This window comes from Anomalospiza imberbis, chromosome 3, assembly GCF_031753505.1.
Source record: "Anomalospiza imberbis isolate Cuckoo-Finch-1a 21T00152 chromosome 3, ASM3175350v1, whole genome shotgun sequence".
Lineage (NCBI taxonomy): Eukaryota > Metazoa > Chordata > Aves > Passeriformes > Viduidae > Anomalospiza > Anomalospiza imberbis.
In genome coordinates, this window is record NC_089683.1 from 101,010,393 (window position 1) to 101,030,338 (window position 19,946).

Sequence of the window (19,946 nt, forward strand, 5' to 3'; positions counted from 1 at the left end):
CTTTCCAGTGGCTCAGCAGCAGCGAGAGGCAGCAGGGCTGTGTGTATTTAGGGGGCTTATTTTACTCACCAAGAGCTTTTACAAACCTTTAAGCCCTTCTTGCCAGAAGACTGGGGTAGGACATGGCCTGCAAAGAATCTGTGGAGGAAAAGGACTACCTGCACTGCTTATTTAGCAGAAAGAGGTATTCCTGTTCCTGGCACAGGAACCACAGCAGCAAATGCCTGTGCTCAGAGCTGACTGGGCTGGGAAAGCACACGAGTCCCTCCTCGCTGGTGAGGACAGCACAGCCCTGGCTCTGCTGCCAGGCTTGGCAGACTCAGTAGCTGCGGGTGCCATGCCTGAGGGTGACACTGGCCCTCCCCATCCATGAATCAGGAGTGGGTGGCCCTGGCCAGACTGCTGCGTCTTGCCAGAATGAGGTGTGAGCAGGGCAAGCTGCTGTCAGCAGGCTGATCAGGCCATACCTGCCAGGCTTTGTGGGCAGCCTGAGCCTCCTGTATCCTTGCAGTCCTGGCCAAAAAAGTTCTGTGGTCCTTTTTGCTGCTAGAAGGGAAAAAACTCAAGGCACTGCCTCTGTAAACAATGAGTTTGCACACCCTGCTTGTCAAGTGTGCTGACAGAGTGTGAAAAGCTCCGCGCTCCTCTAAACACTGGAGACTAAAGGTCAGTCCAAAAGGCAGAAGAAGGGGAATGGAGGCACGGCTCCAATCTTCCCTCGCTGGCCCCGGCTGTTGGGGCTTTCGCCTGTCGGTGAGGCCAGTTGGAAACTTTATTTCCTCACTGTGCTTCCATGGTGATGCAGTTGGGGTAGTGTGTTTCTGTGTGGGGTGCAGGGAAGGCCGACGTTTCACCTCACATCTAGGGTCATTTTTCTAGGGAAAAAAAAAAAATCGTTCGAGTCCTTGGGGTTTTGGCTTTAAAAGAAAGGGATATTTTACAAAACTTACCTTTTGCCAGTATATGCCATTTCTCATGAATGCAGTGGCGCCACCTGTCGGCCGCCAGCGAGACTGCAGCAGCGGGGGCTGGCAGAGTTCCCCCCCCCCATCATTAGGGGGGCCCGCAGCCCTGGGTGGCACCTCCCCTCGTTTTGGGGGGCCCACAGCCCTGGGTGGCACCTCCCCTCGTTTTGGGGGGCCCACAGCCCTGGGTGGCACCTCCCCTCGTTTTGGGGGGCCCACAGCCCTGGGTGACCCCTCTGGAAGCAGCAGCGACTGCTTCCCCCACCACACCCTGCGACCGGGGATGTCAGTATTCTCACCCTTCTTCTAGGCTGACGCTTCTGCTCTTCAGAAATCCTCTGGTTTTAAGAGGTAAGCCAGGAGCTACCCAGAACCACTGAGAAAATTATTTTATTTGTAATTTCTTTTCACCCAGGGAATGATTTCTTTCTTCAGTGATTCTTCTTAGTCAACAAATAAATATTAAAATGAGAGGTGCTAGCACAGGTCAAAAAACACTTCAAAAGCAGTGATTTTTAATTTTTTTTTTCTGTCTCCACTGCTGCAATATCTGGGAACAGTGAAGAGCTCAGGCTTGCCCTGGGTTTTATATTAGCATATTCACAAGCATAAATCTGTTTTGCCAGTTGGTGACCCATGGGGCAGCAGTGACACATCAATTGTCTCCACTTCTGGCTGCCACCAGTTTGTGGTTTGCACTACAGTTCCCAGCCTAACTCTTCCAACAGTTTCCACTGAATCCTTTCCTAACCAGCATTAACCCTCGGGCTGCTGCACCATTTTAATTGAGTAGATTGTTCTTTTCAAGCCTGTTCAAGAAATGACTGATTCATGCTCCACTTCTGCATGGGGTTTGCTGTTTCACATGTTGAGCAAGAAGTTGAGTGAATACGTGTGCCATGTGAGCTGGGTTATTGAGTGATCCCCTTGGGTCTCCTGGGCCTCCCACAGAAGGTGTCTGCCTGTTTTCAGCAGTGATTTGGGATTTTCACTGGAGGGTGTGTGTGGAGGTCTCATGGCAGGCTTGAGTGCACGTGATTACAATTCTCTTCACAAATTGGTGTTAGAAGAGGCAAGAAAGAACCCAAATCTTCTGTCTCTGTGTCAGCTGAATTCAAGAGCTGCTTTATGAGAGGGAAAGTGAGACCCACAGGGGAGCAAAGATTTGGGCTGACAGTGCTGCTGCAGCACTTCTCTGTTGGGCTCACTCTCCTTACAGGATGGCTGGAAATTGTGGTGGGAGAACAAGAATCTATCTGCCTTTGCTTGATGCTTCTTTAGCCATATGAACAGTGATCTATTAGAATAGCTACATCAGCCTTTACTTGGGGCTTGCCAAAATTGCTGGCCACCAGAAAAGGGGATAGCACCTTCATTGGAGGTTTGGTGTCAACACCGGCTTGATTTGACCATGTGGTTCAAAATGCCTGTTACAGGGCACTGTATATATTTTTAAAATATTGTTAGTGCTGTTTAATCTTTGTGTAATTAGAGCCTTACCTTAAACCTCTTTCAAGCAGGTCCTGGAGCTCTGTTTATTTTCTGCATTCCTGGAGCAATAAAAAGCAATGTTTTTCATAGAAACCACATCCTTGAAATGAAACCTCCAGGAGACTTGGAGGCTTTACAGGGGCACCACAGGGCTTTGAGGCACTTGCTGAGGATTCAGGTTTGAGCTTGGTGCAGTTGTCATTTGGCCTCCCTTTTGCTGCCTGCATTCCCATGGGTATTTTGAGTTTATGAATAATTTCAATAATGTTTATGACTTAAATCATTTCAATGCTGTTAAATTTGATGTTAGCTTTACAATGCTTCCCTACACTCTGGCTTTATTCTGCTGAGGAAGGGGAGGTACAAATTCATTTGTGATTTGGAGTGTGCTCAGGAGAGTTGTAGAGATTTGAGAGCTCAAAGGTAAGTGCAGTGAGAGCCTTCAGAGGCTCTTTGGTGGTCAGCAGCTCTCTGCAGGCCCTCCAGCAGCCTGTGGGAGCTCTCACAAAACAGCTGTTTCTCTTTTCCCCCTTCTGTTTGATTGCAATCCTTACTCCAAAGTATTATACCTGCATGAAGGATCACTAAGAAATTCAGTTCCTCACTGAATGAAAACTGTTGTTTAAAGCTACAGAGCATTGTTTTGTTCCCTGGCGCAGAAATAGAGTTTAAATTTTGCTCTATTCCCTTTGTTTTCCTTTCTCTCTTTTTCAGTAGCAACATGAAAAGAGGTAAAAGTAGACTTAAAAAGAGAAAAAAGTTGAAAGGGGGAGTGGGGGAGAATAAAAGTTGCTATTTTTTTTCACTTCCTTTCTTGAAAAATTTTATTAGAAAAGCTGAGATGCTGGTTTAATCTCCATTCAGTAAGTCTGGGGATTTTGTACATTGAGTAAGGAATGTTGTATCTCTTGCAGACTTCCTGGAGTGAAATGAAAACAATGACTAGCTAATGCTTTTATTTTTCAGTTTGGTACCAGAGCAATAGCTGATGGCGATAAAAGAGTTCTTTCACTAATTATCTGGCAGCTTAGTCCTACCTGACTCCTAGAAAAAAAGCTCCCTATTGCTTTTTAATGGATGCATCCAAATGTTCTGTGATGTTTGACACCACTTTGCTATTCTGGTCATGAATCTAAAGAAGAAAGCTACCAGTTTTCCTTTTTTTTCTTTTTTTTTTTTTTTTAATCTTTTACAAAGGATGTTCCGTTGTGATTCAATAAAATACTGACCTATTTATGTATGTATCTCATTAGATGCTCAGGTACTCTTCCCATTTTTCTTTTCTGAAGGCAAATTTACTTTCACTTGAGGCTTCTTGCTCACTGTTAAACATGGTTTAGTCACAGCCTGCTAATTGAGTGGAGCAGGAGCACAGAGGAGAAAATGCAAAAGGCAGCTACGAATGAGAGGTGCATGATGTGTGGACAGCGTGGCCATGCCACAGAGCTGCACCACAAGGAGTTTAAGGGTACACAGCCCTCAGTGCCTGCAAACCAGTGTGTGAGGTGAGCACATCATTACAGGGCACAGGTTGTCACAGGGTCAAACTTGCATCCCACAGACAACTCTAAATTATTCATGTGTTGACTTGCAAGCATTGACCTTTTCAGTTAAAGCATCCTTTTATGTCTTCCATAGAATTTCTTAAGGTTAAAAAAAGAGTGATGGTCTATAGAAATTGTTGAACCCTTCACAAATATTATCAGTCAGTTTGAGACTCTTAAGTTATAACAAAGTCCTCCGTTAATTAACTTGACTAATACATTGTCAGAAATAGAATCTTTTGTCTTCTCTCAGATTTTGGCAGTGAGTTTTGTAGCCACTGGGGACTTGCAGTAATGTTTTAATGGTATATATGCACATTCTTTGAATGTTTCTGTACTGGAACTCAAATCCTTGAAAAGGTCAGCTATTCCTGGAGTACAGTTGCTTGCAGAAACAGCTTCTGTTGGGTTCTGGTGTTCTGAAAACCCAGTTGTACCTCTGGCCTTTCTTCCTGCCTCAGCCCTGAGCTGCACTCTGCCATCGACGCCCAGCCTCCAAGGCCAGCTCTAGGTGAAGTGTTCCTCAGGACAGGGCCATGGGCTGAACCTCACTCCAGCTAGAGACTCTATCTGCCTCCAGTGTTCTGGCATCTGCCCCTGGTGGCCCCTGGAGCCTCCTCTGCAGCCCCCTAATGGCTTGTAGATCTGCATTTTCCCTTTCTCTGAACTCCAGCTCTAGGTCAGTCCACAGGCCAAGGAGCCAGCATTTCCAGTGGTTCCTTACAGCTGTGAAAGCTCTTTTAAAACTCAGCAATTCATCTTGCCAGAATTCTGGTCCTGGTTGTCATGGTCTTGTAAAATTAGTTGGGTTGAAAGGAACCTTTGGTGGACATCTAAGTTGTCTCCTTCTCAGACCTGGTTCAGTTCTCAGGAGTTTTGTGATGAACTCAATACAGTAGCAATGCTGTGGGTCTTGGAAGCTCTCCATGTGTAGAGACATTGAAAATCCAGCTGCATATAGAGCTGGACAACCTGCTCTGGCTGACTGTGCTTGACCAGGTGAGTTAGACTAGAAAAATTAGGTCCTTTCCAACCTCAACGGTTCTGTAATTCCTTAGGATCATGTTAATGGCCATCAAGTATTCCCTGCATGTGAGTGGGTAATAATCCAAAGGGGGCCTAGTTGGTGCTGGAATGGTGCTGGAGAATGGGCTTTCCAATGCTCTCTGTAAAGCACCTGACCTGGATGGTTGGTCAGCACCTCCCTTTGGGAAGTCAGCACAGTTTTACCCAGAGCCCTCCTGTGCTTCCTGGAGGCTCTCAGGTCTCCTCTCCCTTGAAGAACATCGAGTCAGTCTCAGGGCATTGAGCTGGCATTGAACCTGGAAACTCTGAAGAACAGAGACCTCCAGTGGAGATTTATCAGGTTTCACTCTACAGAACATTAATGATTCTCTCTAGAGAACCAGGAGACTCAGCACAGGTCTGAAGAGTGGCAGAAATGCTACAAGCAGGAGTTCTGCCACATTTTTAGGATTATCTTAGGTACCTGGCATATCTGTCTTGCTTGGGAAACCCGAGTCCCTGCCATAAACATTCTCAAAGTTTTATGTAACCCTGTCAGCAATCACCAGTTTACAGAGTGGAGCAAAATGCTCATATTTATAAGGAATAAAAGGACAAAATTCATCATATGATTTGTTAAATTTAAAAAGTCACAGATTATTCAATGGTCTCTAAGTTGGATGAATGGAAAAATAAAATTAAACATATAGATAAAGTACAGAATAATTCATCAGAATGACTGTTCCCCATTTAGAAATGCAAGTGCTGCTTCCTCTCCTTGGGTCAGGCCCAGCTGATTAAACACCACATTATTCATGTGAAAGATCCCGCGTTTCTCTGCTGCTGCCACACTGGGCCTTTAACTCCTGACATCTCTCAGTTGTGGTTTATAAGATAAAATAAATCCTTTTCCCATCATAAATCCTATATGAGCCAGTATTATCCTGCTTCTGCAGCTGAGAAAATTAGGTCAGACAGGAGAAATGACTTGATGGAAGCCACCAGGGAGCTGTGTGTTGGAGTGGCAATTAGGGTGGAGGTGCCCTGGGATAATCAGTCGGGTCCTGATGTTTGCTGCATCCTTCCCATTCTGGAAAAAGCCAGTGACATCACTTCTTCTTGTCCTTCGAAACTGCTGGGTGGTGACAAAAACGAGTTATGTCTTGGGTTAAGCACACCTTTGAGTACATTTCTTAGAACTGCCAAATAGTCTAACTCCCAAATTGCTTTCCTGCTCAACATTAATATTAATGCAGATTTTCTGACTTAAACCCATCGGTTTTTCTTGAGTGTGCAGATACCAAATTGACTTAAGCCAGAGAAAAAAACATATTTGGGAAACCCTGAAAATCTTCTTTAATCAGAAGCTTATTAAATACAGAGCACAAACACGAACTGCTAATTTTCAAAATGGACACACTCTGCTTTTTTGCTTCCCATTCTTTTTCCCCAGCACAGTGATGGATGTGCTTTCTGTGCTCACCATAGTCAGACTTTTCTTGAAGGTCAGGGGCTGACTGCAATTAAATTGCTTTTGCCTGTCACCACATTCTCTAGTTCTGTATACCAGTGTAGATCAGAAATATTTAGTGGTCTCTGTTAGAAGTTTGTCTCCATAGAAGAGCAAAGGAAGCACCCTGCAGGGAACTGAGCAGTTAAAACAAACACCCTGCTTTGGATAAGCTGCTGCAGAGGATTCTTCCATACAAAATACCTTTTTAATAACATCAACCAGTTGCAAGTGTGTCAGGTGTCCATTTCACCTGCGATGATCCAATGTTTTACCTGAATTACCTTCATTTCTGGTCTCTTTCCAAAGCATTCTGGGCAAGCCCCAAAAGTATCAGTTTTAGAGGCCTGACAGCAACAGATTGGGGTCTGGTGAAGGTGGTGTTTGTAAGGGTTTGGTTGTGGCTTAAATCCTCTTTCTCCATATCCCAGGGATGGAGACTCCCTCTTCTCTGGGCTCTAGAGCCCTGGTGTAGCCAGTCAGTGCCCACAACCAGCTTGGTGGCCCTCCACTGGCATCACTCCAGCTGGTCAACCTCCTTCTCCTCTGGAAGGCATCATGTGTCTTTTCCAAATATACTTGCCTGGACTTAATAATTTCACTGGGAAAATCCTAATTGCTCCTGTATGGATGAACTGTAATCTTTCAGCAGTGTTTTTCCAAGCACTGATTTTTCTGGCCCTGCTCCCAGTCAGGCTTTGGTGCCTCCAGAGGGATTCAGCCAAGCTGCCTCCTTGAATCTGCAAGATACAGCTCATAGCCTCCGATAACAAACGCTTATGTATTTTCATTTTGTTTTTGTACTTTCTATATAAAAACATATGCTCCACTGCCTCCTTCTTGCAAGGAGCCGCAATCCCCCTCCTGAAAGCTCATGTGAAGCTCCTGGCCTGCTGCAAAGCCCAGCTTTCCAGGGCTGTTGTCAGAAATAAGGCCTCTTTATCTCCCTTCCTGTGTTGCCCATCTCCATCCAAGAGAATGGTGAGGTGTAAAGCAGAGCACCCAGAGAGGCTTTAATCCCGCTGATGCCATGGTCCCTCACTGCTTGGTGGGTCTGTTCCCAGGAAAAGCGTTGCTGAAGTCATATCTACCTGTCCTTCCCATTGTTGTAAGGATGCAGCAGCTCTCCTCAGCCTTTTGTATCCTCTATTCCTCCTCCTGAAGTGTGTCAGGAGTTGACAGTGCTGTGTGGGATGTGCAGCACAGACAGGGACAGAAGGGACTCCTTCCATCTGGGTGCAAGGTTCAGCATCACTCTGAGTTGCAGCACATCAGGTTTGGCCTTTGGTGCTTTGTGCCCAAGGGAAACTTATCTGGGCATTTCTCAGAGTGGCTTTCATTAATTACACTGCGCCCAAAAGGAGTAGCCCAACTTCTCTGTTGCATGACTTCCCTTCAAAGCAAACCTTCCCCTGCCTGTTCAAGCAGTTCATGATGTTGTGCCACAACATTATGCTGATAACTGTAACCACAGAAGCTGCCTCTGTGCTTCATAATTCAGTCCTGAACTGCTGCCTACAGCTGTGGTGCAACCCACGTGGGCACTTTCAACACCTCTGGAACCTCACACAAGCTTTGCCTTCCATGTGAGACTGTGCCATTCACAGGAGAATTATAATAAAATAGGTCTTTGCATCCTTTTTCTGCCCAGATGACCAGAGCTACCCCAGCACTGCCTTTAGACAGGAGAGCTTGGGCAGTGGTGTCTTAGGTGCCTTGAAGATCAGATTGGAGGGTGTGTTGTGGAACATCACAGAAGATAGGAGACAGGATGCATCCCTCTGGTTCTGGATCCCTTTAGCTCTGCAGATTTAAGCTAGGTCAGTTATAATACAGCTTGAAGCAGAAAGATGAAAGAGCTGCAATTAACATCATCAAGTCTGTATTTTTGTATGAGCAGCAAATGCAAATGTTAATGCAGACAAGCAAAGACCTCTCCCAACCTCTGTGTGTGCTGAAAATTTAGCAAGCACATCAATAAACTGTTCGTGGAGATACTCGTGAATATTTTTGTATTTTAGCCTTGTCATCAGCAACTTTTCAAGATAATTATGTTATGTGAAATGATTACTAGAGAATGAAAGAGCAAGCTCCAGGGTAGTTTGTCTCTGTGGCTGTTCATTTTTCAGTGATATGAATGATGGTTTTAATCAACAGGTCTGTGTGATGGAATAAATCCCACTGTCTCATCATTGCTTTGGGTGCAGGCTGTTTTCACCAATAACTATGTTTTATAACCAGAAACAGCTCCTGCTGAATCCCAGCAAAGAAAAGGACATATGGGCTGTACATGAGTACAGATGTGCTTTATGGCTGGCATTTCTAAAGCTACACAATCAATCAGGATGCCCAGATCCCATCAATGTTAATAAGGATAGAATAACCAAGTCCTTCCTTACCCTAAGTGGAAAATCTATGTACACAGTGCTTAATTCAAAGTATATAGAACTCAGTGGGTACGCTTCTGTTGATATCAAAAGATATTAAACCTGGCCTACATCAAGAATTTCAGAGAAAGCATCAGCCACTTCACACCCTAGCAAAGGGGTTTTGAGGTAACCCAGCTGACTCCACACTATGGGAATATTAGAGAGGACTGATACAGCTTGTCTGGGAGCAAATAACCTCTTGTGCTCAGGGTCCCAAAATGCTGCAGCCCCTGCAGCCTGCAAGAGGAATCTTAAATTGCAGCACTTTCAGGAGGATTTGTGGAGGTTTGGTAGCACAAGCTGCAGCAGCTGTGTCAGGGCAGGGATGGGCCTCAACCCATTGAGACAGAAAAACCCAAGTCCTTCCTGCACCTTCCTTTTCGGCCCATCTGGCAGCAAGGCTGTTCCTTAGCAAGTGGGATGTCCCTGACCAGGCTGTGTCCATGCCCATGGAGGTGGCAGCCTCTGCACAAGGCAGTGCATCTCAGTCCTTCGTGGCCTCAGTCACCAGACTGAAGGGCAAACTAAACTCAGAGGCTATCCCCAGTTAACTCTTGGATGCTCTCCTGGACATGCAAACTCCAAGTCCTTGTTTTGCCCAGCACTGAGCTGTTAACTTGTGGCTTTGCTGTTTGCTTCAGCTGGTGCTGAACACCAGTGACAGCAGGTAATGACAGTCGCTCTCAGAGCAGCCATTGCACAAGTGGACACTTGTTAAGGCCAGCCTTAGTATTGTGTGCATGTGAGCAGAGTTACAGAAGTGACCAGGCTCTCTTGGCTCTTTTAGCACTTCTCATGTTCCCTAAAGGTTGTTTGGGCATGATCCAAAATTTCTATATAATGTCTGTGCTTGAAAGCCAGGAAAAATCACTGCACTGTATTTCCCAGCCCTTTGCCTAGGATGCAACCTGGGCAGAGGGCTGAACATACTCCACTGTGTAAGGATTTATTCATTTTTGAACACAGCTTTCTAGCAGCCTCAGTGAGCTTTGCAAAATGACCTGGATGCAAGAGGCTCAGTTTCAACATTGCATTTGTAAGCAGGTGGACCTTAGCAGGGCAGGGGAGGTGCTACTCAGTTGTTAGTGATATTAAATTAAGATTCTTTGTCTGAGTTTGCCATTCATCTAACGAAAACTGGTTTTCATTTTCTAACCTTTCAAATGCATCCATCTGTAATTAAATACAGCCTCTCCACCAAATAAAAGGATACCTCACATACAGGTTAAAAATTGGAGCTAAGTATGTATGGTATTTATGTTGGCTTTTCAGTACCTAATGTTCTAACTTTAGCATTTACTTGGGTTTTATGTTCTGTTTTTACTTTTGTTTTCTTGGTAACTTGAGTCAATAGCTCTTGGGTAGAAACTAGAATGTAATTAAACAAGCAAATAAGTGGACTTCAGGTATATGAAATACTATCAAGTGTGTGTGTTGGATAGATAAGCAAAACCCAGGCTTATCAAACATGTTTTGTATTCAGTGCTGTGTTAGCAAGTAAGGGTGACGTTACCCAAAGCCAGCAAATTGAAGTGGTTTGTGGTCTCCATGTTCTTCTGCTTTTATAACCAGCAGCTCTCTACCTTGTCCCTCATTTCAGTTACTGGAAACAAGTGTCTCATTTTCCCAGCTCCAGATTTACTTGTTCATTCCAAGCTAAACCAGCAAAGTAAGGAGATGCTGTATCTGCTGCAAGTCCCTTGTACTTCACCAAGGTCCAGACCTGAAGGCTTATCAGATGCCCCTTTATTTTTTCCTCCTTGAGACAGGACTCTTAAAGGCTGGTTTTATAAAGGCAGAAGTCAGATACATTCAGAAAAGGTTAATAATTCACAGTGGCACTGTAGTTAGTAGCCTGGGAATGGAGACTAAGGAAATTGATGCTGACTTTCTGGGGTGCTTTAAATGTTCTTGAAAACTTTCTCTCTGGCCTTTTTGAAACCTTCCTTTCTTGTTTACAGCATCTTAAGGCTTTTCAAAGGATGAATTAAAATTCAAATTCTTTAGGAAGGTAAATCTAAGGAAACATATAGAAAAAGAACTGGTGTAAAACTGAAAACTGTTCACCTGGGAAACAGAAAAGGAAATTGTACTTTAGCATGCAGTGCATGCCTCATTGGATTTCACTAAATTGCCCTTGCTTTGGCACTGAGTCGCAGGAGAAATACAGCATTTCACAAAGCAGGTAGACTCAGAAAAACTTTAAATTATTTCTGGGATATTAAATTCACAGAGACTAAGATCTATTGTGCCAGCCTAATTATTTTGAAATACTGCTGGTAAATCAATGGATGTACACTTAATGTTTAATTATAGGGACCATCTATTACTTCCACTGTGTGGACCAAGTCCTGCTCTCATTTGCAATTAATGAAATCTTACTACAGGCAGTAATTCTGTGTGAAGTGGGCAGTATTTCAGCACTCGTTTGATGATACACGTTGTGACAGAAAAAAAAGCCAAGAGCAGAACACGTGGCTCTTGCTTTCCCACTACTGGCCTAGAGGTGGCATTGGAAAGATCTCCACAAGAAAAAGGAGATGACAGCAGCGAGTCCACTAAAGAAAAGCGCAAGTTCTTTCTCAGTGGTTTTCCAGAAGGAAAGGACCTCTTGGATCTGTATTGGGTCAGGTGAGCATCTGCCATCCAAAATCAATGCAGCATTTATGGCAAATAATGGCGTTTCACTAATTCACTCAGAATTTGTCACCTTGGCTCTTACCTGCTCACTGCCAGGCTGAGGCAGTGCTGGGAATGTGGGCTCCTGCTCCAGCTGAAAGCTGGTGGCCAGGAAAAAAGCGAGTCATTCCCAGTTTGGGGGAAGTATATTCCTTTTGCTTTATATTCTACATGCCCATTTAGAGATGATGATGGTAGACTTTAAATTGTGACTGATTCCATTCAATGCTTGGCACTGCCAGGGGTATTTGTGTGTTTCCAGGCAGAACACTGCTGTAGCATTTGCTCCCAACTTGCTTCTAGGTCTTTGTCTGTCTTCCTCGTGAAAAGGATCCAGGTTTTGAGCTGGAAGCTCCCAAGAGCAGGGATTGCTGTCTGTGCATTCTCTGTATGACTGGAAGAGAAAATGGGTTAATTTTATTTCACTGCTAAGATCTCCTAGCACAAGGTTCACCCTATGCCAGAGGGTGGAAGTGGAGCAGCATCACCATGCCTGGGCAGCAGGGGCTATGTGAAAATGTGATTCACAGAAGAATATTATCCATCCAAGTAACTCATTAAAGGGAGCAGGTATTACTTAGGATTATCCAAAGATCCTGCTTCCATCATCCCCCCTTTGCTATGTACTGATGTCAGAGCCACCTAAACTTCTGCTGTCCCCGTCTTTGCTTTGGGTCTGTGGTGGGCTGGAGACGTCCTGCCCTAGGAGTGCTCCTTGGGGAACGTGTCTCTCCTGTTGATCCCATGGCCTCCCGCTGCGGCTCCCAGCAAACCTGCCCTCAGCAGGGCTAAATCCCTCGGGACAAGCGGCACGCATCGCCTCTCCGCCAGCGGCACCCTTCTGGGAGGGGGGGAAATCTCCCGTTGCCATGACAATGAGCCTGTCGGGATGAACATCCCTTTCTGTGAACAGCAATTCGAAGCTTAAAGCAGTGCTGCTGCCTCCCAAAGGTTATTAGTGCCACGCGTAAACAGAGCTGGGCAAAGCCCTGGGAGAATGAAGGGGCGGGGGGCAGGGGGGAAGCTGGCTGGTGCCGCGGACCCTTCCCCACTCGGGCTTCGAGCGGGGCAAGGCGATCGCGTTCTGCCTCTTTGTTCCCTGGCATGAATCCAATCCGGCCTCCCTTCCCCCAGCAAAGCTCCGCTAAGCTGGAGCACACTACAGCGAAAACGGATTAGAAAGAAAAATCATCCTTGCTGCAGCGGAGAGAGAGAGTGTATAAATCAGCGGGATGGAGGGTGCTCTGCCCCGGGCTGGGCTCGCCGCTGCTAACGAGGGCTTAAATCAAAGCTGCTCGGGGCCCCGCTGTGCGCCGAGCCCTCCTGTGCGTTCTGGACCTGCCGGGAAGGGCAGCGGCCAAAGCCGCCCTGGGTGAGTGTCCGGCAGGGCGGGCCGAGCCCGAGCCGCTCGCCACGCTGGAGGGAGCTCCTGAGACGGCAGAAGTGCCGTGCCCAGCCCTCCCCGCTCAGAGCCCAGAACCATGGGAACACGTGCTGTTTCAGGATGCTTTTCATGGCTGATGTTGGCAGACAGGTTGTTTCTTTTTAGATCTATGAAGAGTGATGTTTTTCCCCCCTGTGTAAATAGTCTTATGTAGGTTGTAAACAGCCTATATAGGTCTTGAATTTTTTTTTAATTTTTACATACAAAACCTGACTTTCTTGGAGCCACGTGACTTTGAGAGCCGGAGGAGTGAATTTTCAGGTTGAAAGTGATACAGCATTACACTGTGAATTATCCTTTCCCCCATCAGCCGTCCTATAAACCTGGGCTGGCACTGGCACAGTACAGAGTGGGAGGGGGACGTTCAGCCAGCCCTGAAAACTCAAAAATAGAATGGAAAGTTGTGGTAAGTGAGCACAGCCCTGTGGATAAGCCAAAGTGGGAACTGGGATGTGCTCCTTGCTGTGGGTTGGGTTCAGTGTGGCTGGTATCATGTCCACAGGTCACCTGGCAAAAGCATCCCCAGAAAGAAAGGGGTTCTTGCATGGGTGGAAAAGCAGCTTGACACTGGAGGACTGGGGGGAAGACTACAATGAAACAAACCTGCTTGGTTTGTGCAGGCTTTGGCAGCCTTGAAATGTGGGTTAAAACTGGTGAAAGCCGCCCAGAGGTGAACGCTGAATAAGGACAACTGAGACCATATCTTCCTCGAGCTGGTCAAAGATTGACTGTGTTTTGGTACTTTTCCTCAGTTTGTATTTATTTGCTTCAACCACTGGGTGCTGAGCAGCGATAAGCAACCCCAAAGGCTCCATCCTTTGTGGAAGGGCTGTCTCCAGAGCACCTGGGGCAGTGGGGCTGAGAAGGGCTTTCAGTGATTGTACCATGGTGGGAGACCCCAGATAACACCACAACAATGCCAAAAAGGGGGCAGTGAAAGGGGTTTTGGTTATAAGGTGTGATCTGTAACCAGAGTTGTGATGCTGGAGGACTCTCAAGCACAGGCATTTGAGTGTGGTGGTCTGTAGAGGCCTCAAAATACAAAGAGTCAGGAAGTGGAACACTCCCCAGAAAATGCTGTGGTTTTCCCTGGTGTTGTGCCAGCAGAAATGGATTAAGGGAGGATTCCCTCATTTGGGAAAGGGGGGGGGTGCTCCTTAATCCCCAAAGCCTGGATTTAAAGATCCTAGAGAGAGTAATGAAAGACAGTGAATTAGCATCTGTTGGGGAGCCTGGCAGGAGAGGGCAGCGTGGCACTGCCAACCCCAGGGTTGTTCGTCACCCTTGTTTGCAGCTCCCTTGCCCAGGCCTGTGTCTCAGACATGTTCACTTGTAAACACAAAATACACAGAAAGGAAGATGTCAAAAAGAGCATTTCCTCAAGTCATGGATGATTTCCTGCAAGTGAGAAGTGTGTAAAACACGTCTGGGGCAGGTGACAAATGATGGCAGGGGTGTGGTGTGTTTGTTTGTTTTTATAAGCACCTTTAATATTGCTCTTGCAAGGCTTCTGACATCACAAACTGAGTCAGCCTTTAGCCAGAGAAGAAAAGGAGGAGATGCTTGTCAGTCAACAGAAACTAGCTGGTGTAGGGCCATCCTCATGCTGCCCAGAGACCTGTTGGCCTCCAGCCGTGGAAGAAAACCCATGGTTAGTGCCTTGTTTGTGTGGGGAAGCCTGGAAAACAGAGTTTGTGGCAGTATGGCCCTCATCTGTTACTTACTGTGGCTCAGCTGTCAGAGAGCAGGACCGTGCACTGCTTTTTTCCAAGAATGTCCAAACCAGTCTTTTCAGCAAGGTCTGACTTCTTTCTCATTCAAAACAAAACCTTAAAACATGCGATTTCCATACAGATATAGCACAAGTGAAGTATTTAGCCTGGCTGAGGCATATTTCCCCTGGGAGATCTTGCAGGAGAAATGGACCATATTGGCTTTTCCTACTGGCCTCAGGTACTGCTGCAGCAGCACATGAGCTCAGTGGTGTGTGTATTTATCTGGCAGGAGGCAGTTGCCTCAAACACAGTAAGGATCTGCTCCCCAAGAGCTTCACCATTTCAAATTTAGAACTGCATTATTTATTCAGACAGGATTTTCTGGCAGCAAACCTCTTATCCTTTTTTGCATCCTCTGAAGTCAAGAGGAAGGATGGACCTACTTGTGATGGTGCCCAGAGCATGGCCTGTGCTCCGTGGCAGTGTCCAGGCTCAGCTGAGCTGGGTGGAGCAGCCAGGCAAGAGCCAGGCCACCCACCTGCGGCAAGGCAACTGGAGCTTCAGGTTCTGCTGCACGTTGCCTTCTTGGCTACATTCTTTAGAGGTTCCCTTTGGGCTATACTGGATCACCTCCATGCAAGTGCAGCCCGTCAGCCACCTTGGCTTTTAAGCACATTATGATCATCTCCCTTCACCATTCCTGGCTCAACTGAGGGTGTTCTCTCCTTTCCTGCCATTGCACCTGCTCAGCCACACTGATGGAGAGAGGGCTTTTTGTTCTCCTGCCATCAACGCCCAGGCTTGGGAGACTCTGCTCTGCCCAAAAGAGGGCACATCTACCCCTGGAGCATGGCAGAGGAACACCCAGGTACTGTGTGGCAGAGGAAGCTCCATCAGCAGGTTACCCACTCTCATACTTGCATGCTGCTGGGACAGGTGTCACATGCCCATGTTGACAGACCTGCACAACTGTGGGGTTTTCTGCCTTTTTTCTTTCCCTCCTGGGCTATGTCTATTTTAATTTGGTTAGTAGGGGTTTTTTGTAAGAGACTGTGCCACTGCTCTGGAATACCTGCTCCTACAATTTGTCCTTTCAATTTAAATGTTGCCAAGGAGCTGTGCTAACCCTCGCCTCTTAAAGGAAGAAAATCCTTTTTGTTGTTGAAAATTGACTGTGTGCAAGTCTCTAAGGACCAGCACCAGTTTGTACCACGCACCAAATAGGAGCAGTGATCTGAGTCTGGTTTGTAAATCAGGTCACTGACATTAGCAAGGCAAGAACAGCAAATAACCTGGTGCTATTCTCCCATCTGTGCTTGGAGGAGACCCGGAATGGTACCAGCAGAAGGGCTGCAGGGAGACAACAAGGTGTCTTGGCAAACCTGTGTGTATGTAATAGTCAAGAGAAGCTTTTGTTTTCAGCAGGTGGTTTTCCATTGCTCCCATGGAGCCATCAGTGCAATTGCAGCATCCAGAGTGCCCAGAGAGATAATGCCCAAGAATAACAGGTAATGGGGCAGAGTGGGAGAGAGAAGATGAACAACTTTTTTGCTACCATATGCTTTAAATCCCTTCAGCTCTCTTCCTATAGCCAAAGTTAGGATTTTTTTTTTCATTGGCAATTTTTATGCTGTTTCAAAAGAGCCAGATTAACAAAGCAAAAACAAGGAAATAACTGCCTGCCCACCCCTGGGATTCCTTCCGGCTCCTTCCTGCTCTCAACATCTCATCAACTCACCCTGCCAACTTCAGGCACCTTCCTGGTTTTGCTGTCATGGTCAAATCAAAGAATGAAGAGTCCTTTGCTCTGAGCAGAGACCACCAAGATAAACCCAGGAGTTGTTCTTCAAATCTCAATGCATGCCTGGAGTGCTGGAGAGCATCCATTGAGAGGGAGGAGATGGAGATCACAGTCCATGGGGGAGAGGGCAGTGTCTGAACCTGCTGCACTGCTTTGAGCATCCTGCAGGCCCCCTGCCCTGGGCAGCAGAGAATGAAGCTGATTTTTCAGTCAGGGCACTGCTGGGCATGGAGGGTGGCAGACTTGGCAAAGCCATGATCCTGTTTGCTCTGATCACTAAAGGTCACAAGGTGGCTCTGTCTGTCAGTGGGAGGAAATGAACTCTGGTATCTTCAGCAAACTAATTTCAGGCTTGTACTGATTCCCCTTTCAGTTTAATTTAATCATCTTTGGTGTCTGATTCTACAAACACGACTTTGTACTGCTAAACCTTTGCTGCATATTAGCTGAGAGGCAGCTGGAATTTGAATTTGATTTGAGTATAGTGAGAAACCTTATATTTAGCACTTGGCAAATCTCTCGAATGCAAGAGCACATCAGTTTATAAATGCAGGTTGCTTTGATCAGTGTAATTTTGGAGGCTTAAGTATAACAGAGAGAATATAGGCTGGGTACTGATAGTCGTAAAGGAGAAATAGACAAGTATTCTACCAGGTGATTGGAATTACATTACTCTACAATCTCAACCTACCTGGAATTTGCTGCAAAGGACTGTTTGTAATAGAAAAACGCCTTGGGTTACAAAGTACTTCCAATGCAGTACTTTGTAGCCTGCAATATAAGGTTGAGGTACAGAAACACTCAGGTGAGGGGACTGAGGATAGCCAAGAATGGCCAGAGCTGGACTGACCAAGGGATGTGATGCAGACCAGGAAATGAAGACAAGCTGAAATAGTAGTGCCATAAACTGCCTGCTTTCATCCCTCTTCTCTGTTGGACAAAACCCCTGCTGGCTTCTTTGCCATGTAGGATGCCAAACTAAGAGTCACTCTTGGCATTAAAACACGTGTAGGATGCAGGGCTTTGCCATATGTTCTAACAAAAGCAAGTACTTTAGTTTGCAGTTTGGGGCTGGAGCTGGAGGCATTCCCAACGATTGCCTCTTCTGAGAGCTCGTGTCCTTTTGGAACCTGTCCTGTTTCAAAAGGAGCCCCCTCTGACCAACTTCACAGCAGCTCCTACAGGCACATGGACCCAACTGTGCCACTGTACATTCTGCAGTACTCCCTGCACATCCCGGGGGCCTGCTTTTCTTTTGGAGCTGCTGTTAGAGGGAGGAGTGCTTGGCACCTGCAGGGTGGGGAGCAGGGGCTTTTAGCAGCTGGGAGGCTCATCTGTGGGTTTATTGCTTCCCAAGAAAAACTTTGATTTTTAGAGAGAGGGTTCCCTTTGCCTAGGAAAAGTGATTACTTCCAGAACTTAAGAGCACGTGGTTTTATGGAGCTCAGGTCTGCTCCCAGCAGAAAGAGAAAATAACTAAGGCAGTAGCAGTGACTTTGCTCTTCATATTTGCATGGGTTGAACAGGAAATGGAGCTTCAATGCAAATATTATCAATGGTGTTGTGGGCATGATAATGGAGCATTCATCACCTCCCAAAAAGCAGTAAGATGAAGAGGTGACCCTTCCTATCACTTCTGCCAGCTACTGGCTTCAAGGAATACCCCATCACTTTGATTTCTTGACATGCTGGGGAAAAGCAGTTAGTTTTTACAGTCAGGCAACACTGTGAGTTCAGATCTTCTGGAGCAGAAATGGAAATGGAGACTCCCCATTCTTGTCGGTCTTTCGGCAAGGAAAGACTGACATTTTCAAAGCGCTGCTGGGTGATGGTGTGCTGGGACCTCAGCTCTGGGGTTGCTCATTCTTTGCTTTGGGGGGCAGTGGCTGCCTTTACCCAGATGTAACTCCTTGGGGAGCTTCACCAGGAGATCTCAGCTTCACCTGAGATCTTCAGCAGGGTTTGGTCTGTGCAAGTCCCCAGCGTAGCCCAGGGGACCCAACCTGGAAGACTGAGCGCACAGGCCTCTTCCACAGCCACAGTGTCAAGAGGTTATTTCCCACTGTCAGAGCTCCTTCCAGCCTGCGATTCCTTCTGCTCCACAACCCACCACATCACCGTAGCCCAGCAAGCACTGGAGATGCTGCAACCATTATTCTTATGATGCCTCAAGTTTTAGTTTTTATATTTTTCAGATTCTGGGCTGTTTTGGTGTGTAGTTCTGAGCTTCATATTAGGGGATGGTAAGCTCTCTTCACAGAGTAGGGAGACAAAACAATTCCTTCTCTAACTGGGGACCAAGGACAAATGATCCAGATCTCAGGCCCAAGAGCAGAAACAATGTGGACTGAAGAGAGAAAAACAGGAAGGATGGAACTTCATGACCTAAAGCTGTAATTGGACAATTAACTCCAATATGCAAATGGAGCAAAACTTATAAAAGTGAGAGATGCCGTGACCAGTCATGCATTTTGTGACCATTTTGGTTCATCTTGAGTGTAGCCCTGACTGGGCTCTTGTGCTGCCCAAGGTGGACACACTGAGGCCTCCTAATAAATCCCTACTTTATTCTTTAGCTCTGTCTAGCCTCTGTTCTAGGGCAGCCTTCCCAAGGCACCACTTTCACTATGGCTAGAGTGAGAGCACGAGCGATCTGGTGCCTTCCAACTGCTGCCCTTTGGGCCTGTGGCAGCCACGGCAGGAGCTGGTTTGTCTCCTGGTGAGGAGCTGAGCGTGGGCCAGTCGGCAGCAGGGATGCCGTGCTCAGAGCAGTTGGGATTGATGCACAGCATGGCTAAAACGCACTGACAGATCCGCAGAGAGCAACTTTCATGCATCCCATATGTTGCTTAGCTTCCTCTGGGTGACTTAAGAGAAGCAAAAAATCTTTCCCTGGAGGAGAATTAGAGTATTTGTATACTTGGCCATTTTTAGGTGTCTCTTTTTTCCCCTTTGGCTTCACTTGATGTGGTCAAAAAGAATAAAAGGTATCAGTTAATCATTCTGGAAGCGTGCACAGATGTATTAAATTAGTATAGTTTCCTGTGGCCCTAACAGCAGGCACAGGAACGTTTCCAAAATTGTCAAGAGGTTCTTTTCTCTCAAAATTGCAGCTCTGACTAAGATTGTCAAAGATACAGTGCTGCTAAAGGGCACAGTAAGTGCTGGCCCACTCTGATTTCCACCTGAACTTTTGGCTTGTTACCTATTGCAGAACTTCCCAGAAAGTATGAAATGTAACCTTGAGGTCAAACGAGAATTTTTTGGAACAATGCTATTTTTGCGTCTCTCTGTTTTGTGTAGGCAAACATGTGCAGTGCAGACCATCAGTCCTGATGAAGTGCCGTTGTTTAATACTTTAAA

At 46.3% G+C, this 19,946-nt stretch overlaps 1 protein-coding gene across 1 annotated transcript in view; it reads left to right on the top strand.

Moving 5' to 3' along the window:
- The window catches only part of PAK5 (p21 (RAC1) activated kinase 5), a 163,430-nt gene that overhangs the window by 51,168 nt on the left and 92,316 nt on the right, over positions 1 to 19,946 (top strand). The gene's annotated exons all lie outside the window — the stretch shown is intronic.